This window comes from Cyprinus carpio, chromosome A6, assembly GCF_018340385.1.
Source record: "Cyprinus carpio isolate SPL01 chromosome A6, ASM1834038v1, whole genome shotgun sequence".
Taxonomy (NCBI): Eukaryota; Metazoa; Chordata; class Actinopteri; order Cypriniformes; family Cyprinidae; genus Cyprinus; species Cyprinus carpio.
This window is the reverse complement of record NC_056577.1, coordinates 19512808-19522387: the sequence shown is the minus strand read 5'-3', so window position 1 is coordinate 19522387 and position 9580 is coordinate 19512808. Positions and strand designations below refer to the sequence as shown.

At 35.9% G+C, this 9580-nt stretch overlaps 2 long non-coding RNA genes across 2 annotated transcripts; one reads left to right on the top strand and one right to left on the bottom strand.

Annotated features, from left to right (window-relative positions):
• Positions 1 to 374: 374 nt before the first annotated feature.
• LOC109098897 lies at positions 375 to 1944 on the bottom strand. Its single transcript, XR_006160265.1, has 4 exons — positions 1855 to 1944; positions 922 to 975; positions 682 to 802; positions 375 to 535 (listed from the first exon to the last, which is right to left on the bottom strand). It is a non-coding gene; the product is annotated as an uncharacterized LOC109098897 (long non-coding RNA).
• Positions 1945 to 5426: 3482 nt separating this feature from the next.
• Positions 5427 to 8658, top strand: LOC109089879. The gene is made up of 4 exons (XR_006160264.1): positions 5427 to 5719; positions 6136 to 6202; positions 6329 to 6442; positions 8622 to 8658. It is a non-coding gene; the product is annotated as an uncharacterized LOC109089879 (long non-coding RNA).
• The last annotated feature ends 922 nt before the right edge of the window (positions 8659 to 9580 follow it).

The window sequence follows — 9580 nt, the reverse complement described above, 5'->3', positions numbered from 1 at the left end:
ATTTTCACATTTTACATTTCATTTTAAACAATGTCTAGAAAAATTACACTCCAAGTGTAAAAGTGTTACACATGCTATTGTTGTTCAAATTTTACACTATGGGGTATTTAACACCTCTGCTGTTGTTTTAAGCGTAATTAATTATGTCCTCTTTTCAGTGCAAACAAAAAAAAATAATGTTAAATATGATAAAAATAAAGTTAATGTAAAAGGATAGGCATAAAAAATCAGGAAAGTCTTCAGACAGATGTGTATACATTTCAACATTTATTGAACAAATGGGCAAAGTGGCAACTTTAAAGCATATACCAGATGTGTAGAGGTTAATTAGTCAGTCACATTCATTAAGTGTTGCACAGAAACCACAGAAGTAGTTAATAAAACACAAAATCATCAAATTTATCTAGACATGAACAAATATGACGTGTAGATTTGAGTTGTGTAGCATCCATGAATGATGTTCCTCACTGTCCCATCAGTGAGCGTGTATGGCTGTGTGGTCTCTTCTCTGCAATCAAGCTGTTCTTGTTAGTGCCTGCAGATAAAAGACAAAAGTAACACTCAAGGTCAGCTCTCCAACTGTTTTTTTTTTTTTAATATTAAATGTGTTTTTTCATATACAACCCATTTGGCAATATTTTTAGGCAGACAAAAGGTATTGACAGAAATGTCCAAATGTACCTTTTTGAAGATGTTTTTCAGCTTGACAGGATGACATTTTTTCCAGATCCCTTGCAGCCTTGTAATGATGGTGGAATCAAATGAAGTAGGAGACCAATTGAAGCAATATAACTGTCCCATTCTAAATAACAGATATGACAAATTCAGCAAAAAATGCATGAACACAGAATATAGATACAACATGAATATAGATATTCTTATTCTGAAATATAGCCTAAACTTAGACAATCTGTTTCATACTTCTTAACAGCTGATTCAGAGGTCAACTGGATCCTTGAAGGTCTTCTGAGGCTTCTTGAAAAAAAGAAAAGAAAAACAATTAATGACAACATCTCTCTCAGGAACCATTCTGCTAAGTTGATTGTGTAGTCACACAGTGGCTCTGTTCACAACCTGACATTAGCAAGCATCTCGGGTGACACATATGGCCATATACTTTTATTACAGGATTCGTTAAAAAATGAAAAGTTCATCAGTTTACTCAGCCAAGACTTTTGTTATCTTTGAAACACAACTGAAGATTTACAGTTTCACCTACTTTTAACTCACATTCATACGCAGCCCTGCACGTCACTTGTAGGAGAAAAACATACAATCCGTCCCGTCAGTTTATAAACCGACACTTTTTGTTAAACCGAGGGAACGGTTTAAGAATTCGTGAGTACGGTTTACAAACTGACGGGACGGATTGTATGTTTTTTCTCCTACAAGTGACGTGCGGGGCTGCGTACTTTCACGATACTTGCATAAACGAAACGTTACTTGTCATAAGAAACACTTCACGGAAGCGCGTTTGTGTCTTGACGCAGATATGACGACACGATAGACATGATATTCAGCTCTGAGAACAAGCAACGCAAGACAGTAGCGAATAGAAGTTTTTAAACGTGCTCTAATTTCAGACTTTTGCATTAGATAACGTCAATCAAATTTTTGGTAAATGTTCCTCGTTATAGCAGCTCTGTCTGCAGAAAGACTGCACATCTGCAGCGGCGAGACGGACACTTCTACACGGTGTTGTGCGTCACAAAAAAAAGATGTTAGCGCGTAATGTTTAACACTCAAACTATTACCGTTTCAAAGCATGGAAACAGCGAAATGCCGCACTCAATGCTTTCAAAAACAAATGTATTTACCATTTGATGAATTCTCTCATTTTAGTAGAAAACCTACCGAATATAACGTTAGCAGCTTCAGTCTTCAGCGCCAGATTCGCAGTAACCCCAGGCCGAGGAGGGAACAGAGGCGAGGAGGTCGACCAACTAAAAATAAAAGAAAAGAAGCGTAAAGCATATAACGTTATAACATAAATTAACGAACGAACTTAACACTGAACCTGACAAAACACTCGCGGTTAGTAATTTCTAAATGTGTTCACCACCAAATCATATTTCGAGTTAAATTATCAACAAAAATGTTTTTCCAGTGTACTTTTATCAAGAGAAAAGCAGTCCAGCTTACCGTCTCGGTCGTTCGAAGAAAAGATGGCGTTGTCGCTTCGCGAGGCAGCAGTCACTGAAGGGCGGAGTCCAGACAATTCGGCGGGTCTTTTATTTCGCACTTTTAGTGTAAAAGTGAAATTACACCATATAACAACACTGAACCACGAGTACTGTTTAACACTGTGGATTGTTAATTCAAATCTTTGGGAATTAATAACTTTTAACACTGCAAATATTACACTGCTGATTTTACTGCCCTGTTACGTGCTATGACTTCGTCTCCGCCGAAAGAAAGACCGCCAACTGGACGTTCTTTTAATTTGAAAATCAAGCAGCCAATCAGGGCTGGCTCTTGATATTGTACCTTAACCTTTAAAGGAAAAGGTACATATATGTACCTTTTAATGCTTGGGAACATATAAGCGAACCGAATGTATGCAATTATTAACATTTTACATATTAACCAATTTAACATATTAACAAATTATTTACATTGGTAATCATGAAACTGACATATTGACCACAGTTTCTTCCTGTTTTCACAAATCATCCTGTCCTGCTGTATCTGGATTCTCTATAATATACAAAAACAGAAAGATAAGGGACACAGTAACTTAGCAAAAAATATAAATAAAAGACAAATTGAGCAATGGCTTGTTACATTAGACTTAGACTTAGAAAACTTTAATGTCCTCAGAGAGGCAATTTGTGCCTTGACAACTAAAGTCATCATTATAAACAGAGCTACTGTTAAGAGTAAGTGCGATTAGGTGCGTAAAATGTAAAGCTTAGCTAGTGTTATGAAAAAATAGCATAACAGCATTTGCTAACCTAACGAAGTTTTTTTTTTTTTTTTTTTGCCCAAAGATTATTATAATTTTTTTTTATAAATGAAAATCCTTTCACCTTTTCACCTAAAAATTGGTGCAAAGAAAACATTGATTTGATGTATCTGTTTTAGTCCAAAAGTGCATGGTGCACATGCCCAAGTCTGTGATTAACTCATCAGTGAATGTTTATGATTGTACAACATCCCACTATATGATCATCATGTTTTGGTCAGAGGAATGATTTGGCAAAAGTACAATGCAGCCAGTTCACATAATGCATAGGCCCACTCCCCTAACATAGCCTAAATACAGAATGACAATACCAGTACACAGAGGGCATTTAGAACAGAGACAGCCAGAGAGCCAGACAGCCTGAATGGAGTAAAACAAGCTTGCACTACCCTGACATGTTAGAAGTCTTTGACTTCAGTCATTAATGGCCATCTTGCGATCTTCATCCCACTTTCACGGAGTCCATGGGCCCATGAGCCCCAAAAGTCTATTACAGATGCTGGCCTGGGGCTCTTTTCCCAGTACCTACTTTGCTGGTGTCTGTAGTGTCTTATCAACTCTGGCTTCTGATGTCAGTTACATGGCATGCAGACAGGAATGAAATTAGCACCTCACACCTATCAAATACAGGGTAAATTTAAAACTTCCAAGTCCCCTGCCACCAATGCAGAAATATACAATTAAGAAATATTATTTTTCAGAAGCAAAGATAAACTTTGCTGGCCACTTCAGCTTAAGATTCAACAAGTGCAGATACAAGAGTGATAGATAAAAAATATATACATAAAATAAAAATAAAAAAAAACAGCTATGTAGGCTACCTTTCATGCAGATATGCTGTAAATAAAAATTGAAAAATAATTACTGTGTGTTATACTACAGACACAGATCTAAAATATTGCCTTGAAAGATGGATGAATACAGCAGGAGGTATTGTTGCAGTGTAACTAAATATACAGTTATTGTACAGGAAATAATTGCACAGCTTAAGTTTAATATAAAATTCTTAAATCAAGTATAGTCAGTGATTGTTTATGCATCATATATCCAGTGTTTCTACTGTCAGGCGCTTACTCAGTCTTTACAATTCTGAAGTGTTCTGTAAAAATTTCATAAGTGGCAGAGAAAAAAATTGAGTGGCAACATTTTCAGCCCCCACCCGTGGACTGTTTCAGCTGCTGCTGTCTGGCAAGTGGTGCTGCAGCCTCAAATCTCTGATCATCATGCTTTGGGACAGTTTTTTCCGCAAGACAACCAGGCTCAAGAATGCTGGACACTAACCTCCTAATGCCTGTCTGCCTGTTGGTGTGAAAGGACTCTTGAATCTTGTGTGCTGATATGTCCTCTTTTGGCTTGGCTTTTAAGGACATTGTCCTTTTTGTCTGTTTGAAATGCTGCCCTGACAGTGTTTTTCTGTTATCGTATTGACCATAGACTATATTGACACATGTCCACTTTAAAAACGTTGAAGCATTAAGACACAAAATCAGTCTATATTCAACAAAATTCAAGGCCCTCACTGCAGTGAAATCATTAGGCCTCGGTTGATGGGAACAAACAGCCACACTATGAATAAAGCTTTACAACTGGGTGCTATATATTTTTAATTTACAATAGGTGAGCAATGTGTGAAAGACTAGGAATTTATTCTGGGGTTGTATAGTTCAACTAAGGCTCTTGTAGCATAAACTTGAGCTTTGGTAAACTGGGGGTGAAGGAATTGTAGACATTAAAATGGTTGAAACATTACACAACCGTGTAAACAAACATCGTAATTGTTTTTCTAGTCTCTGTGCTTTAGATATCACTAAGGGTAATTTAATATATTTACCCAACCGGCACATGACCTACCTTCAACGTTGAAATATGATTGAAATAATGTCAGTTGTTGTTTCAACGTTGAAACAATGTTGAAATAACGTTTAATGCTACATCATGGTTGAAAAAGGTTAACAAAAACACTTCTAAATCAACGTTGAATTTTTTTACAAGATCTGTACGTTGAAATAACATAATGATTTCAACAACATAAATATAGATATTTATGTTGTATGTTGTTGAAAACATTATGTTGACGTACAGATCTTGTAAAAAATTCAACGTCGATTTAGAAGTGTTTCTGCCTTTTAACGTATTATTATGATAATTAATTAGCATTTAATGTTTTTTTGATCATAACAGCTCTTCAATGTATATGTTAAAATATAATTATTATCATTATTAACAATAATAGTTTCACCCTCAAGAGAGCAGTGCAGCAGAAACCTTTTGCCTTGTGTGATTTTGTGTGAATTTACAATTTTGTCTGCTTGCCTAACAGTTTACATTGCATTATTACATTTGTATTCATACACTGTCATGTCATTTGACCAATTAATTAAATAATAATACAGACTGCAAATAAACTTAATATACATAGCTGTGTTAACTCGCGCAAACTATTGCTATTTTTATTGGTTGTTTCGCCGTTTTACTTTGAGCATGATTGGTTAATCTGTCTGTTTTACAGGAAACTGTCCAATGAGAATGTGCGCGGCTCTGCGCGCCTATTTTAAATTTGAAAATATGTCCGTTACTCTCGGTCGGAGCAGCTGCTTTGCGTTGATTACTCGGTCAGTCCTGGATTATTTTATATATGCCTGTTGAATTCTTACATTTTGAGCGAATTTTAGTTGATATGACAATGAAGATCAAAAGCTGGAATGTGAACAGAGGAAGGGGTCGTATGTGGTCTGTAAATACTGGCGATATCAGGTAAGAAAACATTTTTCAGTCCTTAACAGTCTAACATTAACGTTTAGGGACACGGGTAACTTAACTGTCATCTTAACGTTACTGCAGCCTCGTAAGATAAATAAGTTATCTCTGTGTGTTTTTTTGTACTGCTTCACTATTAGCGTAGCGGATATTAGCACGTATTTCATGTGTTAGTACCATCTGACATTGCTGTGTTTTGTTGTTGGTAAGTTAACGTTATGTGTTTATGTTGTCAGCTAACGTTAGTTTAAAACTCAAACGCATGAGAGGTAAAAAAAAAAGCGTGGGAATGTGTAAAGTGATAAAACCGTCATTTATTCTTTAGAAGTATGTTTACATAACCTCTTCAAACACTGATAACGATATTGAAAAGATATTTGTTTATACTTTTTTTTATACTTTTTTTTTTTTAGATCAAGCTTTGTAATAAGATTTTTATCGGGGGAGAACACCCAACAGAAAGACCCATGATTCACCAACGTAAGTCAATTTTACCCACGTAGTGTTCGAAAACCTACACTAGGGTAGTATTAAGTATGATTTTCATAATGTTACTGATAGAAAATCTGAGTAACTTTCTGTCTTTTTGTCTTTCTTCTGCTGAAGTGGCGCACTGAAAGGGGAGATTCATGTCACCTTCATCAGTCCTTTCTTTAATCACTGGACACCATTAAGGGAAAGACCCTCAGACGTGTCATAATAGGATAAATGTGGCTGCAGGTAAAATTATTTGATGGGGTTAGGGTTATTTGATTTTGGTGTACCAATTGGCTTTTTTTTGTGTGCTTCCCTTGCTATGATACACATTTCTGATGGGATTGCCATGCTTTAAGTGTATGTTTACATTTTTAATCATGTAATAACTAACAGTCTCAAAGATGACATTACTCAGTTCATGTTGTGTGAATGTAATAATGGCAAATGTTTTTACAATTTAAATCAATTTCATATAAATAATATATATATTTATATGTTTCCTCACAATGTCAAAAGTGCTTGTTAAGTGCGGCAGCTTTTTTTTTAATACATTTTACAGTTTTAATATGTAAGTTAACATTTTGTTGAGTCAGCAGGGCTAACGTTAAAACTCGCCGTTTGTAACGTTATGTTATGTATTAACCTTATAAAAGTCTGTCTAGCTTTAGCAAATGTAACATTATGCCGGTCCTAATAAAGTTTAAAACGTTATTAAAGTTAGCCCTGAATGTGAAACATGCATCAGCCATCATAACATTAACGTTAAATACCTGTGGTTGACTAACATTAATTTAATAACGTTAGCTGTTAACTTAACGTTACATCTTACAAGTTACTGTTGCCTCTTGCAAACAAGTAACAGTTAAGTTAACGTTAAATAAAAGGCTATTGCAGGTTGGAATCTTGTTTTATACAGTCTATGGTTTAACTTAGTTAACGTAATGTTAAGTTAGGACCTGACAAAGACTTGTCTCAGTGGCAGTTTGTTTTTTAACTTAACGTTAGCAGTGGCACATTCAGTCAGTTAACATTAACGTTAGCTTGATACGAATACTATTAATCTAGGAAACTTTATAACGCTACGTTGCTCCTACCGTTAAAGTAATGTTAAATTACTGGTAACGTAAATACTTTACCTGTAACCTGCGCGTAACGTAACGTTACCTCCTAGTTATACACATACCTGGGTTTTAAACTTTCTCAGCTGACTAAGTTTGTTCTCCTTTATAGTGAACCGGACTCATCGTGAGTGAAAATAACGATTTAACATGGACTTTCATGTCCTCCTTATCCATAGTTTAGTTTTTGATGGGACTAGTTAACTTACTTCAACAACTTCTGGGTGAGTGTTTGACAAGTAAGTCGCTGAATTAGTTCTCGGCGTTTTTTTTCTTAAAAATATGCCGGTTTTTCCGGGTTTAGGTTTATGACTTTTTTTTTTTTTTTCATGCATAGTCAGGTGTTCAATGCATTTTCTACTGGTTGAGAGAGGAATTACTGCAGTAAATTGACCTAGAATGGTCTACTTTACTGTCATTATTGAATATTGTAGATAGGGCTGGACTATAATATTCGTTCAGTGGGTTGGTATTCGATTTGAAAATTTGACATTCGAATATTCCTTTTTTTTCTGCTGTATTTGTTTTCTCGAAACGGTTCTCATTCGTGCTTGAATATACAATATAGTTTACACTATTAAATCTGGCGAAATACAATACTCTTTTGGCCATTTTTAATAGGATGGACAGTCGAAGGAATCTAACCTCGTTATACTTAATACATTTATTTGCTTCTTCTTGGCCTATTAAAGTGTTCCTGGAGTAATCTCTGACTAGAGTGCAGAACAGCGGAGTTTGTATGGACAGAAGTGCATGCCATCAATACTTAAAGGGATAACTATTTTGATAATAGTAATTCCTCATGTAAAACATTTGTTGGTTCCAGCTTAATACATGTGAAGATTATTTACCTTTTCTACTCTTTAATTTACTTTATAAACTCTGCAATAATAACAAACTGTTCCATTTGACAATGAATGAAAATTCGAAAATCATGACCCATCTCTAAATTCAATAATTGTACTGGGAGTCAGAATAATTAAACTCAGTCTCTTGCCAAAGGTTTGTGCCAAAATCACACTTGATTACAGTCAGTTTTACAAGTGGTTTTAAGATTTTGTTGATCACATTTACACAGCAGCTTTAAACCCTTTTAAGAAATTTTAACCCCTTAATGTTCCTGCATTAGAAGCAGTAATAGAGGCAAAGTTTGTTCATGCTCAATTTTCATTCAAGTTCCAAACTGCAATTATTGTTAAGCGGCAACCTAATGGCTCTTCTCTGCCGATGAAAACAAAACAATGTGGCCACTGTTGATGTGTAGGAATTTTTTACAAGCATGATACATCTTATCTATGTTTCAGGACAAGGCCTGGTGAGAGCCACTACAGAGGATCATAGCCATTGTTTGGAATTCTGAAAGGATGTGGGTGAATATCAATCTGCCAAATGAACATTCACATCTGTATATTAATACTGATTATATATGAACTTGTTTGTTTGTAACTGGAAAGAACTTAGCTTCTATTTTTTTTTTGACTGAAGGACTTGACCGTGTTTTAAGCCTATGTGCATTTTCTATTACCAGTACCTGCTCTGGCCGTGCTCCATTTTCCATTGCAGATCATACCCAGAGATAGTACCCCTCAATGCTGCTGGTCAGCATAGCAAGGCCACACACAACTGCCGCGACGTACTGTTCAATGCGACACACACACCTGCGACCCACAAGCTGTCTCTTGATTTAAGTTAAAACGTTTCAGCATTACTCAGAATGTAAAGACAGATACTTAAAGGTGCTCTAAGCGATGCCGGGAGTCGTAACTTCTTGTTGACGTTCGAATTGTTGTCAAACAAAACAGAGGCTAGCTAGACCCTCCCTCCTCCTCATCCGTGCACTAAGCCCCCCAAACCCCACCCCCAAATCTTTCTTGTCGGTTATTGGCTGTAACAGTTTGTTATGTTTCGTGGTGCGGGTGTGCCCAGTTTGTTTTTTCTTGTTGTTTGTGGAGCCTGTGGTGTCTAGAGAGACCGTGTTTTTTTACAGTGTGTTCAGGGGACAGGCAGCTAGCGGATAGTGAGGAGATGTTTGCAGGATGTAACAAAAGATGTTTTGGCCTAAAAAAACGTGTGACATCACTTAGAGCACCTTTAATTAATATAACATTTAATTTAACTAAAACAAATATCAAATACATGTCTAATACTTCATCAACGCGTCATACTCCTGGAAAAGACCCACATAAAGCGCACATTTTAAAATGATTAATATCTACATCATTGCTGTATTTTTCAGATGTCAGATCAAATTGAGGGGAACAAG